This window comes from Alligator sinensis, unplaced genomic scaffold (assembly GCF_000455745.1).
Source record: "Alligator sinensis unplaced genomic scaffold, ASM45574v1 scaffold1378_1, whole genome shotgun sequence".
NCBI classification, from domain to species: Eukaryota; Metazoa; Chordata; order Crocodylia; family Alligatoridae; genus Alligator; species Alligator sinensis.
Window position 1 is genome coordinate 320971 of NW_005842781.1, and position 8048 is coordinate 329018.

Here is an 8048-nt window from a genome sequence, read left to right on the forward strand (position 1 = left end):
AGCAGGGGTCCAATGTTGCCCCTGCTTTTCCTCCGGCTCCCCACATATCTGAAAAAGGACTTTTTATTGTCCTTGTTGCTCGAAGCTAGTTGGAGTTCAGTTGCAGCCTTGGCTTTCCTGGTCTGCTCCCTACAGGACTGGACCAGTGCAGAATAATCCTCCTTGGAGGTGACTCCCATCCTCCATCCTTTGTAGGCCTTTCTTTTTAGCCTGCTAGGTCCCTGGAGAGCCAGGGGGGCTGCTGTGCCCTCTTGCTGCCTTTCCTCCGAGATGGAATGGACTTAGCTTGCGCATTGAGGATCGCTCCCTTGAGGAGCAGCCACTATTCTTGAACTCCCCTCTCCCTGTGGTCATGGTCCCTTAGGGCCTCACTGACAAGCCTTCTGAGCTTGTCAAAGTCAGCTTTCCTGAAGTCAACGACGTCCATGTTGCTGACTGACTTGCCAGATTTTGGCAGATGGTGAAGGTGATCAGCTTGTGGTTGCTGTCACCCAGCTTCCCATCGATCATAGGTCGCCGACTAGGTCATCCCCAGTAGCCAGTACCAGGTCGAGCAGCACTTTGCTTCTCATTGGCCCATAGACTTCTTGAGTCAGGTAGAGGTCATCCACGCACGAGAGGAAGCTTTGCAACCGCTCGGATTTTGCTGAGCGATCCTCCCACGAGATATCCGGGTAATTGAAGTCACCCATGACAACCATGGTCCTGGAGCATGCGGCCTCAGCCACTACCCGGGCAAACTCCTGGTGCTTTGGGTCCACCCCACTCTACCCTCCCCACCACTCTAGATTCAGCCCTGCTCCACACACCCCCACTGCTTCTCCACATCTGCCTAATCTACATCCGCCTCCCTCCCTCCCTCCCTTCCTGCTGGCTCCCTCTCCCTGCTGGCTGTTCTGGGGGGCATTGGGGTCAGGCAGTGTGGGCAGGGTGCTAACACCATGATCCCCCTCTTCACCTTCATGCAGGAAGGTGGGGGGGCAGAAAGCCCCACTGCTCAGGTGGCCAGGGCAAGTTTGCTGCCACCACAGACTTCCCCAGCAGCAGCTTAAACTTGGGCCCACACCACTGTGCAGCCATTTGCCGTCCACCCTCTCAGTAGCTCATGTGCATTTGGCCAAAATCATTACAGACAGTCAGACATACAGACAGACAGACTAAGCCTTTTATTATATTAGAATCTATGAAACATTGTCATAGCTTCATAATTATTAGGGTTGGAAGGGACCTGTTAGTCCAACCCCACTGTCAAGGGCAGAAAAGAGTGCTGGGGTCAGATGACCCCAGCCAGGTATCTTTCCAATCTCCTTTTAAACACCTCCAAGGAAAGGGACAGCATCACCTCCCTTAGAAGCCTATTTGATATTTTAGCAACCTTCATTGTAAAGATTTTTTTTTCCTGATTGTCTAATCTAAATTTGCTTTCTTCCAGTTTGTGGTCATTATTTCTAGTTACCCCAACAGGTGCCTGGGTAAACATTGTATCCCCTATTTCTTGTTGGCCCCCTGATGAGTTTGTAGCAGCCATGGGATCACCTCTCAGCCTTCTGTTTTGCAGGCTGACTAAGTTCAGGTCTCCCAATTGGTCCACATAGGGTTGGGTTTTTTTTCTGTAGGCATTAAACCAGATGAGTGGCCCTCTTCTGAGCCCTCTCCAGGTCATACATTTCCCTTCTGAAGAGTGGTGCCCAAAACTGGACGCAGTACTGCAGCTATGGCCTGAACACTGCCACATAGAGGGGAAGTATCACCTCCCTAGACCTGTTTGTGATGCCCCTACTTATGCAAGAAAGAGTGCGGTCAGCTTTCCTTATTACCTCATCACACTGGTGACTTGTGTTCATTTTGGAGTCGATTACGACTCCAAGATCCCTTTCCATAGTTGTGCTACTTAAAATGGCCCCTTCCAGTTGTAGGAGTTTTGATGATTCTTCTTACCCAGGTGCAACACATGACACTTATCCTTGCTAACTGCATCCTATTATGTTCAGCCCATTTCCCTAGCCTTGTCCAAATCCACCTGGATTTGCTCCCTGACATCTAGTTAAAGCACCTCCCCCCATAGTTTAGTGTCATCAGCAAACTTGAAAAAGGGTGCTTTCTACTCCCTTGTCAAAGTCACTAATGAAGATATTGAATAGTACCTGTCCCAAGACAGAGTCTTGGGGGACTCCACTGCTCACATTTCTCCAAGTAGAAACTGACCAATCCACCACCACTCTCTGGGTGTGTCCCATAAGCCAACTTTCTATCCACCAGACTGTATAATAATCTACATTGCAACTGTTTAGTTTATTTATAAGAACTGGGCATGACACTGTGTCAAAGGCCTTCTAGAAATCTAAGTAAATAATATCTACCCCTATTCCTTCATCCAAGCATTTTGTGACCCGGTCATAAAATGAGACCAGGTTAGTCAGGCACAATCTGCCTGCTATGAACCCATGCTGATTGCCTCTTAGCATCATTTTACCTGCTGGTCCCCAACATGGTTAGTACAAAGAAACAGTAGCTCTGCTAACAGTTAGGGAATGATAGAGGTGAGACTATACTTACCCTGTTCCTCCTTCCTCCCCTTCTTGAAAATTGGGAGCACATTGGCCCTTTTCCAATCCTCTTATACCTGTCCCACCCAAACTCTCCCCTTGGGTGGTCTGGCCAGGGAACAATGGACAGCACCATGCTCTTAGAGGACATGTTATTGGTGCAGTCATTTCTGATGTGGTGCTGGTACAGCCAGTACACCGGGGAAACTGCAGCAGTGGGTGGCAGTGACATTGCAGTGGCACTTCCATAGGCCCCTGCAGCCTCTACCCCATGTCAGATTTTATCCCGGCAAAGGCAAGAGACATAAGCCTTTTTTGTGAGTTTGCAACATTGCAGAGATAAGATGCTCTGCTCCAGGGGTCATGTGCTGCCCAGCCTCAGATCAGAAGTCAGCCATGCGTGGGTGCCCAGGGAACATGGTAAGCTGTACAGGTAGGGATGTTCCCAGGTAGCTGCCAGCCAAGCCCCATATTCCTGCTCAGCCCCCTGGGGCTGGCAGTGGGCTGGGTGTTGGCTGCAGTAAGGCTGCCTTATCTGCCCAGGGTGGGCCAAGCCCTTCTCTCTCAACCTTCCCTTTGTCCCTAAAGTGTTGTCCCTTGTCCTGATAGAAGATGGGCATCCCTGACTTGAAGGAACTGTGCTTGTTGTGGAGGTTGTCACTATGGGGGGCTGAGTCAGGATAGTAGTCTTTATTGGCGGTAGCTCACAGGAAGAGGCACACACAGTGGATGCTACATGGGTGGTCCTGGGGTGGGGTGGGGCAGGGCGGGGCATAACTCAGGAAGGGGGCCTGGGGTCATTCTTTTAAGGAGCTCATGTCTAAACCTACCCTGCACCTTCTTTTTGCTTCCTGTGTACTTCAAGAATGATTTCTTATTTTCCCTCTTGACTAGCTTAGACAGCAAGGGGTGCAGAGGGGGAATGGGTTAATGAAACTAGGGTGGCTGGCTTATGTAATGGCAGACATCCTGCAATTTTAGGATGATCTCTGGCATGGGTCATTGATAGGTCCTGAAGTGACTTAAGAATACAATCCTTGAGCCACAGATCCATCCATAAGAGGTGAAAGTCTGTCTATAGCGTGGGTGTCAGTTGTATGGCCCATGGGTTGGATACAGCTCAAAGAACAGTTCCATTCAGCTCTCTAGTATTTCAGTGGCGTGCTGGAAATTTGGTGGGGAGGAGGGCAGGTTTGGTTTAGTGGGGCATAGCTTGCTTCAGAATTTGGGATCACAGTGGACATGGCCCTCAGTGGCAAGGGGGTGAGCATGGGCTAGGTCCAACCCCTGGTGCCCAAATGCAGACCCAATCCTGAGCTGATGTGAATGGGTGCAATTCCATTGCAGGGACAGTGCTGATAGACACACGCTGATGATTTGGCCTTACATCAGTTTACTTCCATAAGCCTCAGTTCTTAGTTGCTCTGTCTGTCATTACCCCAGTGAGTGTCATGTGGTGTCATACAAAGTTAACCTTGTTAGATTTGCACACACAATTAACAAGATAAACCCAATATGAAAATCCCCAATACAAAAACCCAACCCTATAGTATTAAAAATGTCCTTCCATGATGTGGTCTTTCTGAGTTCTTTGTAACAGAAGACTCAGTCTAGTACATTCCTGGAACAGGAGGGCGGTCAGGGTCGCTGTGCTCCCCCCTGCCGTCTCCTTTCCCGTGTAATGTTGCTAACTGGCACCCTCCAATCCTCGCCCACCATGACTTAGATCTTATATAGATATATATTATAGGGAGGCTGCCTTTCGTCTTCTGTTCCCCGGTTATCCGACTATCTCCAGTTCCTCTACAGGAGTGAGTGTTCTGTACACTCTAGCTTTATGGGCTATGCGTGGCTCCTACCACCCCAGTACCATGCCCCAAGCCTCACAGGTGTAACGGATGTTGTTCTGTCCCTCTCTCTGTCTCCACACCCTCTCTGGCACTTGGGCTCTCGGCATCCCTGTCTCTCTCCATGCCCTCTCTCTCTCAGGGCCTTCTCAGTAATGCCGCCCTCTCTCTCTCGGGGCCTTCTCAATCGCTGCCCGCTTTCCTGGGGCTCATCACAATGCTGCACTCTTCTCCGGGCTCACCATGCCCACACTGGGTTTCTCAGCAATGCCCCCTCTCTGGGGCTTCTCAACTGCCCCTCTCTGGGGCTGGGGCCTGTGCCCCCCAAAGCCTTCGCCCTCACTGGCGCTGGGGTCCCCACACTGCTGTGAGTCCCCTATGAGATCTCCTCCAACCCCTAATAGCCTCACCCAAACCACCAGTATAACAAATAGCAACACAAAAGCAAGCCCCTGGGCTATAACACAAACAGAAGCCACCCTGCTATAACCACGCTCAATCCTACCAGGGTTTCTTCATCTTTCAGCAGCATAAGACATTGTTCCTGCATCAGTCTTCTCCTCTGTAACATGGCTGAGAGCTCTCTCCTCCTTGGCTGCTGGTAGGGAACTGCCTCTGGCCTCCTGCCTGTGATTTATATAGGAGCCAGGCCCTGTCCCTTCTTGTCAGCTGGCTAGGCAGGGGTGGGTCATTATTTCCCACAAGTTGCCTCAGCAACCGGCACCTGAGGGGTTATCCTAGCGCTCCAAGTAGCAGGCACCTTAGTGTCCTGCTACAATTCCCAAAGTTAAAAACTAATGAAAACTAAAAAATTGCCATGTTCCAGGAAGGTCCTTAAGTGGAACAAGGTTGAGAACCACTTTGTTAAGCCTATGATTTGCTGACCAGAAGGAGTTTTCATGCATTTAAATGATAGCCAAAAAACTTGATCAATCCAAAAGAACATCACCCCCAGAAATAAAAGGAGACTCACAGTGATCAAAACAAGTCAAAAGAAGACTATCCTTTAAACTAAGGAGTATATCCTCAGCTAGTGTGAATCTGAGTAGCTCCCCTGACTCCAGTGATGCTTACCCATACTGGGGGTCTGTTCACAGTGAATCCAGTGGATTGCTGACAGCTAGAGGTCTGTACCTTGGGACTTATATGAATCAACACTTTTTTCCCAGTGCAGACCCAGATAAATCATATCAATACAGGATTGTTCTACTGGAATCTGTGCGGGCCGGGAGCGATCCGAGGCTTTCGGGGGCGCGCGGCGGGCTGTGGCCAGCAGCCCCAGCACGTGGGTTGGGGAATGCAACATGACGGACTACAATTAGGCACGGACTCGTAGCAGTTGAACAAAGAAAACTTTACTTACACTGTAGATGGCCGCGGTGCAGGCAGGAAACACTTGCTTATGTTGCAGTTACAAATGAACACACGTGGAGTTTGCTAGGTTCCACGAAGACACACAAGCGGAGTTTGCTAGGCTCCGCTAAATGAACAGAGCTCTGGAACCACGAGAGTCCGAAAGGTGACTCTCAACGAGCACGCAGGAAAAAAACGTAGATACGTCTTAAGAATTTAACGAACGAGACGGGAAGAGTTTGGTGGTTGATCAGGCCACCGAACTCCCCTGAGACACACACAAAGTTTCTATTACTCTGCCGTGTGCTCAGAATCCCCACGAGATGGTTGTGGAGTCCTCTACAACTTGGGTGGGAACTGCTCGAACCTCTTATACGACTAGCAAGCCAATCGCTAGCTGCCACGTGGGAATAATTTAGAAACAGCCAATAGCGGGAAACAAATTTACATGCGGGTGGCAGGAACTCCTTTGCCACGGGGTTTTCTCTTTGCAACTGAGAATTGCACCGTGCAAAGAAAGCTCCATGTGGCGGGAAATAATTCTGCAGTGCCGAAGCACACACAAAATCATTGGGTCATGACAGAATCAAGGGAACAGGATCTGTAACTCAGGTAAATTATCATATTGCAGTCAATAGATAAATGCTTATTGACCTTTCTCCCCCCCCCCCCCCAAAAAAAAAAAAAAAAATTGGCTTTCTAGCTCAGAAAACTTTCAATTCCTTTTTTTCCTTACCAGCTTCCAGTGACAGGAAAAACTTATCTTCTTAGGAGGGTAAAGCCATATGAAGGGTTTTTTCAGCCTTAGTGCATCTGGCAGGCAGCAGCATCCTCCCTTGCTAGGGAATTACTAATGAAAAGAGACTTACCACAGCAAAAAGTGAGCCTACTTAAAAGGATATTACATTAAAGTGCAAGCAGAGATGCCTAATCCACCAGATGAAGCTAGAATCATATCCAGTGTTTAGAAGCTGAACATTAAGGGTGTTTTTACACATGATGAGGGTTTAGTACTTAGGGTTGCATTCTATGCCCCCTAAACTTAAATACAGTAAAAGCCGTGTTATCTGGAACCTTACAAGCTGGCATGCCAGCTTTTAAGGTAAAGTAAAATGAGAAGTGCCCACCATGGCACTTCCAGTTTTGCTGAGCCCCCACAGCCCAGGACAAAGCAGCCTGCACTGCTGAGCCCCCATGGCCCAGGGGCATAGCAGGCTGTGCAGGAACTGCCTCCCTGTTCTGTGGGGCCTTCAGGGCCTGCAGGAGGGGCGGCAATGCTGCACAAGTGGGAGTGGGAGAAGAAGATGTGGTGGGAGAAGTGGCGGCCGAAACAGGCAAGGACGCCTGTTTGGGCCACTCAACCAGCATACTTTGTCATCTGGCATCCCCCATTCCCAGGTGATGCCGGATAACAGAGCTTTTACTGTAGCAGGTTTTATCATTGGTGAGGCTTAGGGGGTGCATGTGGATGCTCATGCACCCCCTGAACTTGGCAGTGCACCCCCTACAAAAAGCACTGACAGCACTGCCGGTGGCACCTGTGGGCAATTGCCACTTGCCACCACCCATTGCTGCCGACACAGCCGGTGACATCTGCAGGTGGTCCACAATTGCTGCTGACCACCACAGATGCTACCTGTGGTGCCTGCGGGTGGTTGCTGACCGCTGGTCAAAACTTGCCCCCCTCCCCCCCGTGACACCACCATGGCCACCTGCAGGAACTCTGCTTGGCATATACCCACTGCCAACCCTGCTGTGGTTGCCTGTGAGAGCTCCCCACTCACTGCCACCACCACCACTGCCACCTGAGGGCAACCACTGCCCCCCCAGGCCCCAGGGCCATGCAGCATTCATGGGTTATATTTGTTCAGTAACTCTATACATGTGACATCTGCTAAATCTCAGAAAATGCTCAGTGAGTTACTCACAGTAAATTACTGCAGGGGGTTGCTACATAATCTACTCCAATGATCTCTTTCTATTAAATTACAGCAGGGGGGTGCCTATAGCTCACAGTAAGCTGATATGTACAGATGACAGAAAGTAGTGCTGTTTCATTAATTTTGATAAATTAATTAAGTGTAATTTAATTTCTTTCATTTATTTGATTAACCTTTACATATATTTTTACACATAAGTTAGAAAATTACCAATACTTCTAAAATTGTGTTTCTTATTTTATTTTTATACTTCTCTTTTCCTTTTTTCCTTTTTTTTTTTTTTTTTTGTATTCTCACCTTACTTTTTCACTTTTCTATTTCTATGTCATAAAGCAAATTTTATTTCATGTGTAAATGCTCTT